We start from the raw sequence: 21,453 nt of genomic DNA on the forward strand, positions 1-21,453 counted from the left end.
TAGCCAATGATGGGACAGTAGTAGTCCCATCATCCGGCTAATGTGTTGAATGTAAAAAAAAAAAAAGAAATTACATGCTACATACATGCTACATACATACAACATGCATACTACATATATACTACATGTAACATACATACTACATATATACTACATGCAACATGCATACTACATACATGCTACATACTACATGCATGCTACATACATGCTACATACTACATACATGCTACATACATACTACATATATACTACATGCATGCAACATACATACTGCATATATACTACATGCATGCAACATACATACTACATATATACTACATGCATGCAACATACATACAACATATATACTACATGCATGCAACATGCATACTACATATATACTACATGTAACATACATACTACATATATACTACATGCAACATGCATACTACATACATGCCACATACTACATGCATGCTACATACATGCTACATACTACATACATACTACATACATACTACATATATACTACATGCATGCAACATACATACTACATATATACTACATGCATGCAACATACATACTACATATATACTACATGCATGCAACATACATACTACATATATACTACATGCATGCAACATACATACTACATACACTCACTGGCCACTTTATTAGGTACACCATGCTAGTAACGGGTTGGACCCCCTTTTGCCTTCAGAACTGCCTCAATTCTTCGTGGCAGAGATTCAACAAGGTGCTGGAAGCATTCCTCAGAGATTTTGGACCATATTGACATGATGGCATCACACAGTTGGCGCAGATTTGTCGGCTGCACATCCCTGATGCGAATCTCCCGTTCCACCACATCCCAAAGATGCTCTATTGGATTGAGATCTGGTGACTGAGGAGGCCATTTGAGTACAGTGAACTCATTGTCATGTTCAAGAAACCAATCTGAGATGAATCGAGCTTTATGACATGGCACATTATCCTGCTGAAAGTAGCCATCAGATGCCTGTTCTTAGCTGAGAGGAGTGGTACCCAGTGTGGTCTTCTGCTGCTGTAGCCCATCTGCCTCAAAGTTCGACGCACTGTGCGTTCAGAGATGCTCTTCTGCCTACCTTGGTTGTAACGGGTGGCAATTTGAGTCACTGTTGCCTTTCTATCAGCTCGAACCAGTATGCCCATTCTCCTCTGACCTCTGGCATCAACAAGGCATTTCCGGCCACAGAACTGCCGCTCACTGGATTTTTTTTCTTTTTCGGACCATTCTCTGTAAACCCTAGAGATGGTTGTGCGTGAAAATCCCAGTAGATCAGCAGTTTCTGAAATACTCAGACCAGCCCTTCTGACACCAACAATCATGCCACGTTCAAAGGCACTCAAATCACCTTTCTTCCCCATACTGATGCTCGGTTTGAACTGCAGGAGATTGTCTTGACCATGTCTACATGCCTAAATGCACTGAGTTGCCGCCATGTGATTGGCTGATTAGAAATTAAGTCTTAACACACAGTTGGACAGGTGTACCTAATAAAGTGGCCAGTGAGTGTATATACTACATGTAACATACATACTACATATATACTACATGTAACATACATACTACATACATGCTACATACTACATGCATGCTACATACTACATGCATGCTACATACATACTACATACATAATACATATATACTACATGCATGCAACATGCATACTACATATAAACTATATATACTACATGTAACACACATACTACATATATACTACATGTTACATACATGCAACATACACACTACATGCTACATACATACTACATACATGCTACATACATACACACTACATGCTACATACATGCAACATACATACTACATACATGCTACATACATACTACATACATACCACATGCATGCAACATGAATACTACATATATACTGCATATATACTACATGCATGCAACATACATATATACTACATACAATACATACATATAGACATACAGTACATATAACATAGAGTACATACTTACCGTCACTTGTCACTTTGATCCCCGAAGCCATTGTCACCTGAGGGATAAATATCAAAATAAAAAAACACCAATATACTTACCCCGATCCGCAGAAGTCCACGAGGGTCCCACGTCCATCTTGCGTGGAGAACAGCAGCATCAGCTGATGCTACCGTTCTCTACCAGCTCCAGGAATACAATGACGGAAGGTAGGTATCCTTCCGCACTGTATTCCTCCACCACTTTAAAAAAAAAAAAAGTCCCTAGTCTCACTTTATGCCATTGCTGCGTGGGAATTTCCACGGGAATTACCACTTTAAAAAAAAAAAGTCCCTAGTCTCACTTTATGCCATTGCTGCGTGGGAATTTCCCACGCAGCAATGGCATAAAGTGAGACTAGGGACTTTTTTTTTTTTAAAGTGGTGGAGGAATACAGTGCGGAAGGATACCTACCTTCCGTCATTGTATTCCTGGAGCTGGTAGAGAACGGTAGCATCAGCTGATGCTGCTGTTCTCCATGCAAGATGGACGTGGGACCCTCGTGGACTTCTGCGGATCGGGGTAAGTATATTGGTGTTTTTTTATTTTGATATTTATCCCTCAGGTGACAATGGCTTCGGGGATCAAAGTAACAAGTGACGGTAAGTATGTACTCTGTTATATGTACTGTATGTCTATATGTATGTATTGTATGTAGTATATATGTATGTTGCATGCATGTAGTATATATGCAGTATATATGTAGTATGCATGTTGCATGCATGTGGTATGTATGTAGTATGTATGTAGCATGTATGTAGTATGTATGTTGCATGTATGTAGCATGTAGTGTGTATGTATGTAGCATGTATGTAGTATGTATGTAGCATGTAGTGTGTATGTTGCATGTATGTAGCATGTAGTATATATGTAGTATGTTACATGTAGTATATATAGTATATATGTAGTATGCATGTTGCATGCATGTAGTATACAGTGGGGAAAAAAAGTATTTAGTCAGTCAGCAATAGTGCAAGTTCCACCACTTAAAAAGATGAGGCGTCTGTAATTTACATCATAGGTAGACCTCAACTATGGGAGACAAACTGAGAAAAAAAAATCCAGAAAATCACATTGTCTGTTTTTTTTTCATTTTATTTGCATATTATGGTGGAAAATAAGTATTTGGTCAGAAACAAGCAATCAAGATTTCTGGCTCTCACAGACCTGTAACTTCTTCTTTAAGAGTCTCCTCTTTCCTCCACTCATTACCTGTAGTAATGGCACCTGTTTAAAGTTATCAGTATAAAAAGACACCTGTGCACACCCTCAAACAGTCTGACTCCAAACTCCACTATGGTGAAGACCAAAGAGCTGTCAAAGGACACCAGAAACAAAATTGTAGCCCTGCACCAGGCTGGGAAGACTGAATCTGCAATAGCCAACCAGCTTGGAGTGAAGAAATCAACTGTGGGAGCAATAATTAGAAAATGGAAGACATACAAGACCACTGATAATCTCCCTCGATCTGGTGCTCCACGCAAAATCCCACCCCGTGGGGTCAGAATGATCACAAGAACGGTGAGCAAAAATCCCAGAACCACGCGGGGGGACCTAGTGAATGAACTGCAGAGAGCTGGGACCAATGTAACAAGGCCTACCATAAGTAACACACTACGCCACCATGGACTCAGATCCTGCAGTGCCAGACGTGTCCCACTGCTTAAGCCTGTACATGTCCGGGCCCGTCTGAAGTTTGCTAGAGAGCATTTGGATGATCCAGAGGAGTTTTGGGAGAATGTCTTATGGTCTGATGAAACCAAACTGGAACTGTTTGGTAGAAACACAACTTGTCGTGTTTGGAGGAAAAAGAATACTGAGTTGCATCCATCAAACACCATACCTACTGTAAAGCATGGTGGTGGAAACATCATGCTTTGGGGCTGTTTCTCTGCAAAGGGGCCAGGACGACTGATCCGGGTACATGAAAGAATGAATGGGGCCATGTATCGTGAGATTTTGAGTGCAAACCTCCTTCCATCAGCAAGGGCATTGAAGATGAAACGTGGCTGGGTCTTTCAACATGACAATGATCCAAAGCACACCGCCAGGGCAACGAAGGAGTGGCTTCGTAAGAAGCATTTCAAGGTCCTGGAGTGGCCTAGCCAGTCTCCAGATCTTAACCCTATAGAAAACCTTTGGAGGGAGTTGAAAGTCCGTGTTGCCAAGCGAAAAGCCAAAAACATCACTGCTCTAGAGGAGATCTGCATGGAGGAATGGGCCAACATACCAACAACAGTGTGTGGCAACCTTGTGAAGACTTACAGAAAACGTTTGACCTCTGTCATTGCCAACAAAGGATATATAACAAAGTATTGAGATGAAATTTTGTTTCTGACCAAATACTTATTTTCCACCATAATATGCAAATAAAATGAAAAAAAAACCAGACAATGTGATTTTCTGGATTTTTTTTCTCAGTTTGTCTCCCATAGTTGAGGTCTACCTATGATGTAAATTACAGACGCCTCTCATCTTTTTAAGTGGTGGAACTTGCATTATTGCTGACTGACTAAATACTTTTTTTCCCCACTGTATATGTATTATGTATGTAGCATGTATGTAGTATGTAGCATGTATGTAGTATGTAGCATGCATGCAGTATGTAGCATGTATGTAGTATGCATGTTGCATGTAGTATATATGTAGTATGCATGTTGCATGCATGTAGTATATATGTAGTATGTATGTTGCATGCATGTAGTATATATGTAGTATGTATGTTGCATGCATGTAGTATATATGTAGTATGTATGTTGCATGCATGTAGTATATATGTAGTATGTATGTTGCATGCATGTAGTATGTAGCATGTACGTAGTATGCATGTTGCATGTAGTATATATGTAGTATGCATGTTGTATGTATGTAGTATGTATGTAGCATGTAATTTATTTATTTATTTATTTTTTTTACATTCAACACATTAGCCGGATGATGGGACTACTACTGTCCCATCATTGGCTAATGTGTCAATCACTGTCATGGTAGCAGGCATCGCCCGATGGGACTTGTAGTCCCATCGGACGATGCCTGCACAGACCCCAGGAGCCTGCACAGACCACCGGCAGGCCGGTACAGACCCCCGGACAGTCGGCACAGCCCCCCCGAAGGCCCGAACTGACGGCGCATCATGATGCGCACAGACAGCGCATCATGATGACGTCATTTCGGCAGCCAATCAGAGCCACTTTTGTGGCTCATTGCATTTTGGACTTCCGATTCCGGTATCCGATACGAAAAAAGTATCGGTACTCGGTATCGGAATTCCGATACGGCAAATATCGGCCGATACCCGATACTTGCGGTATCGGAAAGCTCAACACTAGTCATAATACTATTGGCATTCTGCAAGATAGAGCCACTCTTGGTACCATAGTGTGATGGCAGATTATAAATACAACACAATGCTTTTATTCATTTCCTCAGCACTTTGCAGAATTAAATGACTTTATTACTGCATAGAATTGAGTAAAACCTGATGCAGCCACAAGAGGGAGGTAACAGATCAGCAATTCCTTGTCCGCTCTGCAGCACATCCAGAACCATGCAAGCTGTTAACAGAATTGTTTTAAGATGTGGTGCTCACCCTGAGGAACTAAAGACTAGAGATGAGTGAATTTGTTCAGATTCTGTTCCGAATGCGATCAGAATCGAATATTGTTTTGGAATATTTGTCGAACACAGCCGAACGTCATTAGAGTCAATGGGAGTAGAAATTACTGAATACAGTGGGGCAAAAAAGTATTTAGTCAGTCAGCAATAGTGCAAGTTCCATCACTTAAAAAGATGAGAGGCGTCTGTAATTTACGTCATAGGTAGACCTCAACTATGGGAGACAAACTGAGAAAAAAAAATCCAGAAAATCACATTGTCTGTTTTTTTTTCATTTTATTTGCATATTATGCTGGAAAATAAGTATTTGGTCAGAAACAAGCAATCAAGATTTCTGGCTCTCACAGACCTGTAACTTCTTCTTTAAGAGTCTCCTCTTTCCTCCACTCACTACCTGTAGTAATGGCACCTGTTTAAACTTGTTATCAGTATAAAAAGACACCTGTGCACACCCTCAAACAGTCTGACTCCAAACTCCACTATGGTGAAGACCAAAGAGCTGTCAAAGGACACCAGAAACAAAATTGTAGCCCTGCACCAGGCTGGGAAGACTGAATCTGCAATAGCCAACCAGCTTGGAGTGAAGAAATCAACTGTGGGAGCAATAATTAGAAAATGGAAGACAAACAAGACCACTGATAATCTCCCTCGATCTGGTGCTCCACGCAAAATCCCACCCCGTGGGGTCAGAATGATCACAAGAACGGTGAGCAAAAATCCCAGAACCACGCGGGGGGACCTAGTGAATGAACTGCAGAGAGCTGGGACCAATGTAACAAGGCCTACCATAAGTAACACACTACGCCACCATGGACTCAGATCCTGCAGTGCCAGACGTGTCCCACTGCTTAAGCCTGTACATGTCCGGGCCCGTCTGAAGTTTGCTAGAGAGCATTTGGATGATCCAGAGGAGTTTTGGGAGAATGTCCTATGGTCTGATGAAACCAAACTGGAACTGTTTGTTAGAAACACAACTTGTCGTGTTTGGAGGAAAAAGAATACTGAGTTGCATCCATCAAACACCATACCTACTGTAAAGCATGGTGGTGAAAACATCATGCTTTGGGGCTGTTCTCTGCAAAGGGGCCAGGACGACTGATCCGGGTACATGAAAGAATGAATGGGGCCATGTATCGTGAGATTTTGAGTGCAAACCTCTTTCCATCAGCAAGGGCATTGAAGATGAAACGTGGCTGGGTCTTTCAACATGACAATGATCCAAAGCACACCGCCAGGGCAACGAAGGAGTGGCTTCGTAAGAAGCATTTCAACGTCCTGGAGTGGCCTAGCCAGTCTCCAGATCTCAACCCTATAGAAAACCTTTGGAGGGAGTTGAAAGTCCGTGTTGCCAAGCGAAAAGCCAAAAACATCACTGCTCTAGAGGAGATCTGCATGGAGGAATGGGCCAACATACCAACAACAGTGTGTGGCAACCTTGTGAAGACTTACAGAAAACGTTTGACCTCTGTCATTGCCAACAAAGGATATATCACAAAGTATTGAGATGAAATTTTGTTTCTGACCAAATACTTATTTTCCACCATAATATGCAAATAAAATGAAAAAAAACCAGACAATGTGATTTTCTGGATTTTTTTTTTCTCAGTTTGTCTCCCATAGTTGAGGTCTACCTATGATGTAAATTACAGACGCCTCTCATCTTTTTAAGTGGTGGAACTTGCACTATTGCTGACTGACTAAATACTTTTTTTCCCCACTGTATGTTTGGAACCAATCATAAGACATACATTCGGCACGAATAGTGATCAAATATGTTACGAATACGACAAAATCAGATTCGGGGCCAAAATCCGAAGAAATTTGCTCATCTCTACTAAAGACTTGTCGGTGTTATTTCCTTTTTGTACTCAACTGATAACAATTTTATGTACAGTACTGTACAAAAGTTTTAGGCAGGTGTGGAAAAATGTTGCAAAGTAAGAATGCCTTAAGTATAATAGCTTATTTTTTATAATTTGCCAAAATGCAAAGAAAGTGAAGAAAAGATAAATCTAAATAAAATCAATATTTCGTGTGACTATCCTTTGGCTTCAAAATAGCATCAAAGCATTAATTCTTTTAGATACACCTGCATACAGTTTTGGAACAAACTTGAGGGGGGAGATTGTTCCAAACATGTTGGAGAACTAACCACAGATCTTCTGTAGATGTAGGCTTGCTTAAATCCCTCTGTGTCTTCATGTAATTCCACAAAGACTCAATGATGTTAAGATTCGGACTCTGTGGGGGGCCAAACATCACTTTCAGGATCTATTGTTCCTTTTTATACTGATGATATTTCTTAATGACATTAGTTGTATGTTTTGGGTCATTGTCCTTCTGTGGAATATCTTTGGAGTCAATCAGGCGCCTCATGATGGATAAGTATTTGTCTGTATTTCTCAGCACTGAGGACAACATTAATTCTGACCAAATCCACAACTCCATTTGCTGAAACGCAGTTCCAAACTTGCAAAGAACCTCAACCATGTTTCACTGTTGCCTATTGTACTTCTCTCCAGCTCTTCATCAAACAAATTGACTTCTGTTACAGACAAAGAGTTCAAATTTTGGGTCACAGGGCCTGCTGCCATTTTTTTTACACACAAGATTCTATGTTTTAATGCTGTAGCTTAGCTGGGAAGGACAAGGTTAAATCCCAGCTCTGCAGTGTTTGATTGGAAGCACCTGTATGGTTTCTCTAAGAAGCAAGAAGGAGCTTAGGCTACTTTCACACATCAGTTTTTTGCCGTCAGGCAGGATCCGGCTATTTTTAGAAAAAACGGATCCGGCATAAATTTTGGAGAGCTGTAGAAACGGATCCGTTTTTTTGCTGGATCCGTCTAGCAGGTTATATCTGTTTCCTGGGGGCTGGCCAATTGGATCTGAGCATGCGCAGACTTAAAAAAACGGATCCGGTGGCTGGATCCGTCTTTTTCTGGATCCGGCGCATTCCGGGGCCCATAGACTTTCATTTCATTGTTACAGTAGCCGTTTTTTCCAGACGCCGGAATGAGACAAGTAGCCGGATCCGGCAAAAAACGGATGAAACGCAATGCCATCCGGCGCGATCCGGCGCAAATTCAAGTCAATGGGGAAAAACTGGATCCGGCATTGCATTTTGCCGGATCCGGTTTTACAAAAAAAAGCCGGATCGCGCCTGACGGCAAAAAACTGATGTGTGAAAGAGGCCTAAGAGAGAGACATGTCAAGTGGTCCAAAATTCCATTTGAGAGGTGTAAGAAGCTTGTTGATGATGCAGTTATTTATTCCAACGAGTGTGCAACCAAATATTAAGTTGAGGATGCCAACAATTTTGTTCAGCTAATTTTAAGGCTTTTATGTGAAATTATATCCAATTTTCTTTTTTTCCTCTGTTTTTTTTGTGTTGTTCAAATACACACAAAGGAAATAAACCTGTGTACAACAAAACATGTGTAATTGCAATTATTTTCTGGGAGAAATACATGGGTGCCAATACTTTCGACCATAACTGTATATTCTTCTCAGCATTTGGTCTATGTTAGAAATTCTCAGTCTCTCTTTAAAGTCTCACTTCAAACCTTTACATTGAAAACTGACAAGGACACAGTTTAGTTACATGAAACAGCATCTCTTTACATTCTTTGCTGTCAAAACCACAGCATAGCAAAACTAAGCTAATACCTTGAAAGGTGCTGCAGCAACCGAGGAAGTCACATGCTGAAAGACATTTCCTGTACTTTGCATTATCTCAATCCATCGTCACCCTTACCAGCCTAACAGCTCAGTTTATTAAATTAACAAAACAAAACATTTTTTGCCATTGTCCTGAAGATTTCATTAAGATGGAAAACCTAGAGTCAGATAACAAGGCAGCACCAATTGTTGCTGTGATATTTTGGAAATTGATTGCACCTCATATAAATCTATTTTTTGGAGATATTATTGACCATTTATTGATACCAAGTTCCAGTATCTTATTTTCATAGATTATTAAAGGTGTTCTGATGTCATGCTCAGCAATGTATATCGTATTGTACCTGCTTTGGAGTTTTCAGGTAGCACCATTGAACTTCCGTGCGAGAAATTCCTGATATACTGTCTTCCACATATTTAAGATCACAGAACATGTGCAAAGTATACTGTGAGTGCTGCCTGACTCTTCACAGCTTCTAGACTGATGGTAAAAGCCCCATGCAACAAAGGCCACCTCTCTATAGAAGTATATGCTGCAGAAAGCAACCACCATTTTTTTATTAAAAATAAAAAATCCAATATCACACATCTGTAAGCGGCAAAAGAATGTGAACCTTTAGGATTAGCAGATTATTTGAAAGTGAAATTAGAGCTTGTTGATTTAAATCAATGGGATAGAAATCAGATGTGAGTGGTCAACCTATTTTATTTAAAGAAAAGGGTTTTATTAAAGTCTTATCTTCACAAAATATTTTTATGAAAGTGTATCATGACATGAGCAAAAAAGATTTCTGAGCACCTCAGTTGTTGATGCGCATTACATTTTAAAAGGCTACAAAACCATCTCTAAGGAGCCTGGACTTTCCCAATCCTGACATACAGATTGTGAACAATAGAAGAAATTCAAGTCCATTATTACCCTTCCCCAGGACTGGATGACCAACAAAGATCACTCCAACAGCATGGCATATCATTGTCCATGAGGTCACAAAGGAACCTCTAAGCAACTAAAGGCCTCTTGCACATTAGCTATTGTTAATGACCAAGATTCCACCCATCAAGAGGACATAGAACACCTATGGCTTACATGGCCGGATTACAAGAAGAAAGCCACTGCGCTCCAAAATGAACATTTCTGCCTGTCTTTAGTTTGCTAAAGATCACCTGGACAAAACAGAAGGGTTTGGAAAAATATTTTGTGGGCAGATGAGACCAAAATTTGATTTAAATGATAAGCTTTCTGTTTAGAGAAAGAAAAACACTGCATTAATGCATAAAAACCTCATACCATCTGTGAAACACAGTGGTGATAGTTTCATAGTACATGTAGCATCTGGGCTAGGACAGCTTGCCATCATTTATGGAATAATGAATTCTGAATTTTATCATGAAAATGACAGGACAAATTTCCATGACCTGATTCTCAACAGAACGTAAGCCATGCACCAAGCCAATGATTCAAGTCATATAAATCAGTCACGAAAGAATGGTTAAAGATAAGTAAAGTTAAAGTTTTAAAATGGCCAAGTCAAAGTCCTGATGTTAATCCTATAGATACTTTGTGGAAGAATCTGAAGCAAGTAGCTCATGGAAGAATATCCACCAACGTAACAGAGTTGAAGCTGTTTTTGTAGAGGATTAGAGGGGAATAGGCTGAAATTTCACCAAGACATGCAGAACTAATCAACAATTTTTGAAAATGTTTAGATAATGTTATTGCTGCGCAAGGGGATCACACCAGATATTTTAAGCAAAGTTTCACATACTTTTTCCACTCACACATGTCAGATTAGATAATTTTCCTCAATAAAAAAAATGTCAAAGCATAATGTTTTTGACTCGTTTGTATGATTCGGTTCTTTTTATTTTCTTTTAGGACTTGTTTGAATATTTGATATGGTTTAAAGTCAAACTTATGCACAAAATATGGAAAAACCTGATGGGTTCACAAACTTTCAAGCACCATTGTATAAGCACTTATAATAGTGATACATCTCTAATTCCAATGTAAGCAGGTTCTGAGATGCAGTACGTGGGGATTGCAGAGCACTACGGTATAACAGTACTATTTATTATCTTAACAGTAAAGGTTAAAGTAATCTCCTCGCAGGGAGTTAATAAGCAGTGGCAAGGATTACCGTAAATGAAATAAGCAGAATGAGCGCAACAGTCTAAGTTTCAAGCAACACTTTTCGTAGCCATTGGTGGGGTCCTTAGTCCACAGTCCGATGGGGGTAGTAGTACCAGCAATGGCCGGTGTAGGGTCCTCAGATGGGGTCCCAGGTTAGCGATCCATCTTTTGGCGGTAACGGGCGATCTACGGTTTTACCCGCTGAGCTACTAGTCCACAAACCAGCGCAAACACAGCAGGAAAAGCTTCAGAAGTATCTGTACCAAACGTGCTAGCCAGCAAAGGGAACCGCACTTCCATGTCCTGTAACTGACCAGTCTTATACTTAGCCAGGTGCACTGAGCTTCCCACACTCACTGTTCCGCTCGAGTGCTCAGGAGGTCTCGGCCGCAGTACGTCACGGCGCTGCTGCTCGGAGCGGAGAACACGTTGCTCACCCTCCTGCACTCTCCCTGACGGCAGGAAACTGCCTGCGGCTTTGGGCACTTTCTGCTCTGTATTTCCTTTGCACACGCCCCCTCTTTCCGGGTCATGGGGTTTGTCCGGTCCCCTATTCCTCCCCCCGGGCAGCATGGGACACAGCCCCAACAGTTCTGGACCCGGCTTAGTGCAAGTACCCGCAGCCCGGTCTTCCTCCTTACACTCTTATGGCCCCATGAAACACTTGCTTTCTATCCCATGTACAGTACACTCCAACTTTACAACTGTACCAATTTCACTGTAGATCAAGTAAAGACCTAACGTTCTTTAAGCCTGCAACATCTTCCTTGCAGTTTACCTGGAACTGGTAAGTTTACTGTCTATGGCACTTAAAGGCAGTGGCAGACACAGACAGCCAGTGGTCCTTGTGCAAAACGTGTGTCTGCCCTCTTGATTATGCTCCATTCAAATATACTGTATACATTGACATACAGTATATTGTATGAAACACATACGAGGGGCAATGGTTAAAGATTTCTCATGACCCACTTCTATTTATAAGTTCAGAGAAAATCACTGCACACGTACAAGAAAAATAATGCTTCAGGTGAGTATTTATTTGATGCTGATAGGTGAAGCGACAATTTAAACAACGTTTCGGCCAATCATTGGCCTTTATCATATAGTCGCCTTTTCAAAAAAGCATCATGGGAAAACCAGGTAAGTAGTGTCACCGCAATGAAATATGACATAGAGCCTATTGGATTCACCTATTCACCTATTGGAAGTGTCTGCATCTTCCACTGCGCCACCAATGAATCAAGCCCATACTCCCTAGAGACCGGCTCCTCCTGAACTCATTGCTTACACTGGGCATTGACTCTAAACTGGACCCAATAGGCTCTATGTCATATTTCATACTCACCTGAAGCATTATTTTTCTTGTACGTGTGCAGTGATTTGCTCTGAACTTATGCTTATGGGACCTCGGGTTCCTTTCACTAGCACCGTTTCGCAAAAAGTCGAGTGCTAACCATTTTTTTCTTCCTACCACTTCTACGAGGGGCGTCTGAAAAGTTCGAAGCCCACCCATGAATTCTTTTTTGCATGGTCTTGTTTTGCAATGCAATATGTTATTTAGTTAGTTGAATGGTCACATGAGCAATCTGGATTTATTTTGATTTTTTTTGTTTCCGTTACAGCATTTTAAAATTGGGTCGCAAGGCTGGAATATGGAAATGGAGATTTTGTCAAAGTTCACACATCGGCTGTTGCAATAGCTACAGTTCCACCTTCCACCAAGGTGCTTTTCATCTGTGGGAATAGGTGATAGTCCGAGGGAGCCAAATCAGGGGAATAGGGTGAGTGCTGAAGCAGTTGGAAACCACAGGAGTGAATTGCAGCCATTTCCATATTTCAGCCTTGCGACCCAACTTTAAAATGCTGTAACGGAAACAAAAAAAATCAAAATAAATCCAGATTGCTCATGAGTCCATTCAACTAACTAAATAACATACTGCATTGCAAAACAAGACCATGCAAAAAAAATTTCATGGGTGGGCCTCAAACTTTTCAGGCGCCCCTCGTATTTATCACAGGAAGCTGAACCTGCACATGTTTAATTATATAAGTCTCTATAGCTACATACCAATTTGCAACTCAAACAACAGTCTTGATTTTACAGGTGCTGAAGTGGTGTGAGATTTGATAATGGACCCAGTGGAATACAGGGCAGTCATCAAGTTCCTTTACTTGAAAGGCCACACATCAAAGGAAACATTCGATGAGATGAAAGAGGTTTATGGTGATGATTTCCTATCGTATGATGCAGTCAAGAACTGGCATCGTCAAATCAAACGTGACTTTGGTGCAAACAGCTCCAATTCCAGGGCGACCCCACTCTGCTATTGATGAACACACCATCCATCAAGTGGAGGTTACCATTTTGGAAAATCGCCTCGTAACCATTCGCCACCTATCCCAAAATTTCAAGATTAGTGTGGGGTCCGTGGAAAAAATCATCCAAGACCATCTTCACATGCGTAAGGTATCCGCTCACTGGGTTCCCCGGCTGCTCACCTCTTTCCTGAAGCAGGAACAAGTCGAATGCTCTCAGACTTTATTGATGATGTGCTATGGAAACCAGGAGGACTTTTTCAACAGACTGATCACTCAGGATGAAAGGTGAGTCCATCACTATGATCCTGAGACTAAAGTCCAGTCGGTGCAATGGAAGCGTCATGGCTCACCGCTTCCAAAGAAGGCACGTGCCAAATCCTCAGCAGCCAAGGTCATACTCACAATATTTTGGGACCAGCACAGAGTAGTATTGATGGATTTCCTAGCAAAGGGTACCATGATCACTGGGGCATACTATGCTTCACTGCTGCGGAAATTGCAGGAGGCAGTAAAAACCAAGAGACGTGGCATGCTCACTAAAGGTTTACGCCTCCTGCAAGACAATTCACCAGTTCACAACTCACATGCTGCCCAAATAGAAGCATGCTTCTGTGGCTTTGAAATTTTACCGCATCCTTCTTATTCACCCGACCTCACACCATCGGACTGCCACCTCTTTCCAACGATGAAGTTATTTTTGAAGGGCGAGCATTTTCCAGATGATGAGACTCTGATTTCCGAACTCACAATGTGGCTTTTGGAGCAACCTGTCGACTTCTACAAGCGAGGTGTTTACAGTTGCTTAAAGAGATGGGAGAAGTGTGTGTCCCTAGATGGCACCAGAGTGTCTCCCTACATGGCACCTATGTAGAGATGGAATAATAACTGTGCCAAGTAACATTGTCAACAGACTCTAAAAAGCAGAGTTATATGCTGCAGTTAGTAATTTATCTTCCCATCATGCTATCCACAACTGTTTTATTTTTTATAATAATAATCTTTATTTTTATATAGCACTAATATATTTCACAGTTTGCACACATTATCATCACTGTCCCCGATGGGGCTCACAATCTAAATTCCCTATCTGTATGTCTTTGGAATGTGGGAGGAAACCCATGCAAACTCAGGGAGAACATACAAACTCCTTGCAGATGTTGTCTTTGGTGGGATTTGAACCCAGGGCTACAGCGCTGCAATGCTAACCACTGAGCCACCGTGCTGCCCATTTTATGAAAACTTCACAAGATGCCATTTACTGATCACAATGAATAATGTGTTTTCTGTATTGTATAGGATGGTACGATTACAGTCATATCAAACATATTTGTTATTTACCAGTTTGTGATATTTGTTCAAAACAGTTTATTGCAAAAAAAGCTGTTAATAATTGTCAGTTGCATTTTTAGTAACTTCATGGAAAAATTTCTGATTATTACATCTCAGCTTTTATTTTAACTATAAAATGAAACTGTACATTCAACAACCATTGCATAAAAAATCTATAGTATAGGTGAATATAAGAAAATTTGTACTATAACTTATCAGAGAAATCTTTGTCCTTCACCTATCAGCCACTTTTTCCTCTCCCCCCAACTTCCTGAATATATCATCTACTTTGAAATAAAAATAGCCCAAGACTGTCTTGTTCAGATAAGGCAGACTGACAACTCACTGTGGTATCATTTTACACAGCCCACTATAGGATCTAGAGAGAGGAGAGGTGTAGAGCATAGTGAGGAATGTTGAGCTTTCTAACAAGTCTTTTACCTCACCCCTGAGCTTGATTCATATCCAGACAGGTGAGGGCTGCTGTATAATTTCCTCCATAATATTGTTGCTTCTCCCTTTGTGCTAAATCAGGATATAAAAGCAAGAATCCATCTGTGTGTATTGTGCTCTGTTATGGAATACTTCATAGTGTCACGCTCGCCGGAGGTGCACATGGTTCGTGGACCCACTGTGTCACTAGGCCGGGCTTGCCTAGGATAGGCATAGCAAAGCGGCTACCTGGGGTTCACTGGAGCTCCTGAAGGTGGAGTCAAGCTTGACCTGCAGGCAGCCACTAGGTACCACTCCTCAGTAGTCCGTGGTACCACAACTGCCAACCCCAAAGATCAGGAATGCTGGACAGGACCACGGGAGCAAAGTCACAGACAGGAAATATTCTCGGAGACTGATAGACAGTACAGACAATATAGACTTTACAGATACAGTTGTGGCCAAAAGTATTGACACCCTTGCATTTCTGTCAGATAATACTCAGTTTCTTCCTGAAAATGATTGCAAACACAAATTCTTTGGTATTATTATCTTCATTTAATTTGTCTTAAATGAAAAAACACAAAAGAGAATAAAGCAAAAAGCAAAACATTGATCATTTCACACAAAACTCCAAAAAAGGGCCAGACAAAAGTATTGGCACCCTCAGCCTAATACTTGGTTGCACAACCTTTAGCCAAAATAACTGCGACCAACCACTTCCGGTAACCATCAATTTCTTCCAATGCTCTGCTGGAATTTTAGACCATACTTCTTTGGCAAACTGCTCCAGGTCCCTGATATTTGAAGGGTGCCTTCTCCAAACTGCTATTTTTAGATCTCTCCACAGGTGTTCTATGGGATTCAGGTCTGGACTCATTGCTGGCCACCTTAGAAGTCTCCAGTGCTTTCTCTCAAACCATTTTCTAGTGCTTTTTGAAGTGTGTTTTGGGTCATTGTCCTGCTGGAAGACCCATGACCTCTGAGGGAGACCCAGCTATCTCACACTGGACCCTACATTATGCTGCAAAATTTGTTGGTAGTCTTCAGACTTCATAATGCCATGCACACGGTCAAGCAGTCCAGTGCCAGAGGCAGCAAAGCAACCCCAAAACATCAGGGAACCTCTGCCATGTTTGACTGTAGGGACCATGTTCTTTTCTTTGAATGCCTCTTTTTTTCTCCTGTAAACTCTGTAAAGCTCTACTTTTGTCTCATCTAACCAGAGAACATTCTTCCAAAACGTTTTAGGCTTTTTCAGGTAAGTTTTGGCAAACTCCAGCCTGGCTTTTTTATGTCTCGGGGTAAGAAGTGGGGTCTTCCTGGGTCTCCTACCATACAGTCCCTTTTCATTCAGACGCCGACGGATAGTACGGGTTGACACTGTTGTACCCTCGGACTGCAGGGCAGCTTGAACTTGTTTAGATTTTAGTCGAGGTTCTTTATCCAACATCCGCACAATCTTGCGTTGAAATCTCTTGTCAATTTCTCTTTTCCGTCCACATCTAGGGAGGTTAGCCACAGTGCCATGGGCTTTAAACTTCTTGATGACACTGTGCACGGTAGACACAGGAACATTCAGGTCTTTGGAGATGGACTTGTAGCCTTGAGATTGCTCATGCTTCCTCACAATTTGGTTTCTCAAGTCCTCAGACAGTTCTTTGGTCTTCTTTCTTTTCTCCATGCTCAACGTGGTACACAAGGACACAGGACAGAGGTTGAGTCAACTTTAATCCATGTCAACTGGCTGCAAGTGTGATTTAGTTATTGCCAACTCCTGTTAGGTGCCACAGATAAGTTACAGGTGCTGTTAATTACACAAATTAGAGAAGCATCACATGATTTTTCGAACAGTGCCAATACTTTTGTCCACCCTCTTTTTTATGTTTGGTGTGGAATTATTTCCAATTTGGCTTTAGGACAATTCTTTTTGTGTTTTTTTCATTTAAGACAAATTAAATGAAGATAATAAAACCAAAGAATTTGTGCTTGCAATCATTTTCAGGAAGAAACTGAGTATTATCTGACAGAATTGCAGGGGTGTCAATACTTTTGGCCACAACTGTAGGTACAGATTCAGACACACAGGTCTCAGAAAACTATTTCAGACACACAGGTCTCAGAAAACTATTCAGGTATGGCTGACGTGGCTACAGGGTTTAGCTACCACCAGTGCGGCTTCAGGGTAACCTATAAACTACACAGGAGACTACAGGGACAGTGCAGGATAGGGAAATAACTATCTTAGACTAAGGACGGGGGACCTGGCAACATACAGTTGTACATACAAACTGCTACTAACAAACTATAGGGGTTGCCTATTGGGGAAGGTGCTGTTTTTACAATTGGCTGGGGGCATCTCTGTAGGTGTGCGCGATGCCCACTTAAGAGCAGGGGAGCGCAAACTACGCACGTTGCAAGAAGTCAGTGCAGCATGCACAGGAGAAGGAAGGAGAGCAGTGCGTGGACGCTGCCGTGGCTGGGGGCGGTATGTTGGCAGCCCCACATGGAGAGATCAAGGAAGCCATGCTGGAAATGGATTTTACAGACAGCAGCTAGTCTCCTTCCACTAACTCAGAGTGAATTGCAATTTGAAAAATGGAGCTTACTATTTATGGACATAAATAGTGACATTTTTCATACACAGGACAGTTTATTCAGAAAAATGATTTGAAAGTACAGTTAACCTTTAATGTACTGGTATGTAAATATGTACTGATGAGCAAAAGGGTAACAATGTTTTGAACATTTGACTTTCAGGATTCATATCTCACCATTCACAACTGCTTTGAACATGAGCCTATGATAATTTTAGAGAAAATTATCTTGACTATCTCATACATAAATTTGACTTGCAACTATTTAGCAAATGATTAGTTATGCAGATTCTTGTCATGTCACTGCATTGCACGTCCACTGCCGTGTTTGTCAGACCAAAAATTATAAATTTCAAAAAACTGACCATCACATCCAAGCATAAACTAAATGTGAATAGGTGCTTAACCTAGAGTCACCAACTCATATACATTCAAACAAAAAAGGAAGCACACTGTAGCGCTATAGCATGCAAACATGAAATATGAAAAATGAATTGCATTACTACATTAGAAGTATGAAAAATTGAGAAAGCTTAGCGCATACAATGGCCAATTTATGTGTACCTGGAAGCCACGGTAAAGCGTTTCTTGTTTTCCAGGACCCTAAACTAATGCTAATCCTCACTTAGACTAAAGTCTTCATCTGTATGGGAACCTATGTCAATCCTCCTATGTCATCTCTGATGATGGGTAGTGGCCCTGCTGCGGCTAAAAGGTGGAGTCAGAAGGTTAATGAATACAAATTTCAAAAAACTGACCCTCACATTCAAGCATAAACTAAATGTGAACAAGTGCTTAACCTAGAGTCACCAACTCATATACATTCAAACAAAAAAGGAAGCACGCTGTAGTGCCATAGCATGGAAAACGCCTTACCGTGGCTTTCAGGTACAGATAAATTGGCCATTTTATGCGCTAAGCTTTCTCAGTTTTTCATATTTCTAATGCAGTAATGCAATTCATTTTTCACATTTCAGGTTTGCATGCTATGGCGTTACAGTGTGACACAAAAAATTATAGACTTGTTGACTCCGATATTTTGCCTGGACATGCACCTTTTGGCTTTTGAATGGATGGATTCATTTTGCATTCATCCAACTATCATGGCATTCATGTAAGCAGGTTGCGAAACAGTTAAAGGGATGTGAAGAGTCAATGACAAGGGAAAAGATAGTGGCAGATCGTGTTATATCAACTTAGCCTGACAGTCATCTTCCAGGCCGTGGCAATTATAGAGCAGGCGATGATGCCAACAACAGCTGACGCAGGGTTGTTCCGGTGGGGTCCTGTAGGCAATGATGGTCCATCTTCTGGCGGTAGCGGTTGGTGTCCGGGACCTTCCGCTGAGCCTCTAGTCCATATGCTGCAGTGGCTGACAAGGGTGCGGGCCACAATACTGTACTAGCCCAAAGTGGCTCGGCAAATATACACTGGCAGAATCAGGGTGCAAGTGTCTGTCCCGTACCCGATCCCTCTTATGTGGCACGTGCTCTGTACTCACAGACACGGAGCTCACGGAATACTTATTCCAAACAAAAGGAGAAAACATTACCCTATTTATTATTTTTTTATATTTTTTATATTGCTTTAAGTAGACACACCAGAACCATATATCCAAAAAAGACTACTTATAAGAATAATGCATAACGCATTCTATATAGTACATAAATACATTTTTAGCCATGAAAATAAAGATTTAGGCACACTACCGACCTGGATTCATGCTGTGTGTGTGAACACTGTGACCTCTCACTCCAACGCGCGTTTAGAATGCATTATGCACTTCATACCATATATGACGTCTCCATGAATATAGAATTATATATGAGCACTGCACTTTCTTATAGATGGTAATATTACTGGTTCTTTGGAGATTATATGTAGCTTGGATCATAATTTATTGCACCTTTACTTGTGTGTGTTGACCTGTCTCCTCTAATGTATTTTAATAGTATATTTTAAATCAAATTGTTGGTTTTTGCAACTAATAAAGTGTTTTCTACTTTTGAAAAATAATATGGAAAAAGTTTGATTTCTTATAAGTAGTCTTTTTTGGATATACGGAGCTCACGGCACCTTGCTCTCTGGTAGTCACTGGGCACACACTGCAAATCTCTCTCTCTCTCTGGTCCCCGCTGTTGGGGGCGGGAGACGGCTGACGCTGGCCTGCGCAATGCTGGTACTCTCAGGATGGAGCACTCCTCTCTCTGGACTGCTGCAGCACGCCCGGATTCTCTCTCTGCAGCACTCCCTTTGCAGACGATGGGGCCTGTTGCAGCGCCGGTAGTCAGTGGGGGGAAGCGGAGCGCGCCACTCATCTGACTGCGCGCTGCCCCGGGTTGGCGCCAAACCCCCGCTGCTGTGCACGCTTTTTCTTTGTATCCCCCCCGCCTCCTCAGTCAGGAGGATGGTTGGGCTTGCTATTGCTTTCCCCAGGCAACAGGGGATCCAGCCTCGACAGTTCCGGACTCAGCACGCAAGTACCCGCAGTCTGGTCATCCCGCTTGCGCTCACATGATGCAGTTTGGCAATTTTCTTGGCCGAGAGACCGCTATTAATGAGGCGGATGATGCTGTTTCTCTTTTCTTGGGAAATCTTCTTCATGGCTGCTCCTCAATTCAAACCAATGACCTTTCACTTGGAAATTAACCTAATAACATACTGAACTATTAGTGAATGTGAGAACACTTTGTAATTTGTAGTGTACAGGAAGAAAAATATTTTTCCATCACCAGGAGCAAAACAGTAACAATGCAGTGATGTAACTAATCATATGCTAAATAATTACAAGTCAAATTTATGTATGAAATAGCCAAAATAATATCATCTATAAAATGATGATAGACTCACGCTCAAAGCAGTAATGGATGGTGAGATATGGAGCCTCAAAGTTAAAAGTTCAAAACCCTTTTTGCTCGTCAGTGTATATGTACAATGGGGAAAATAAGTATTTGGTACACTTCCGATTTTTCTATTTTTCCCACCTACAAATGGAGAGGTCTGTAATTTTTATCATAAGGAAAACTTCAACTGTGAAAGACAGAATCTTAAAAAAATCCAGAAAATCACATTGTATGATTTTTACATAATTAATTTGCATTAATTTGCATGAAATAAGCATTTGATGCAATAAACAGAACATAATATTTGTTACAGTAACCTTTGTTTGCAATTACAGAGGTTAGACGTTTCCTGTAGTTCTTAGCTAAGCTTGCATACACTGCAGCAGGGATGTTGGCCCACTCTTCCATGCAGATCTTCTCCAGATCTGTCAGGCTGTTGCTGGACAATATTGAGTTTCAGCTCCTTCCAAAGATTCGCTATTGGGTTTAG

This window comes from Dendrobates tinctorius, unplaced genomic scaffold (genome assembly GCF_039654945.1).
Source record: "Dendrobates tinctorius isolate UK_male_01 unplaced genomic scaffold, ASM3965494v1 ptg000223l, whole genome shotgun sequence".
In the NCBI taxonomy this organism is placed as follows: domain Eukaryota; kingdom Metazoa; phylum Chordata; class Amphibia; order Anura; family Dendrobatidae; genus Dendrobates; species Dendrobates tinctorius.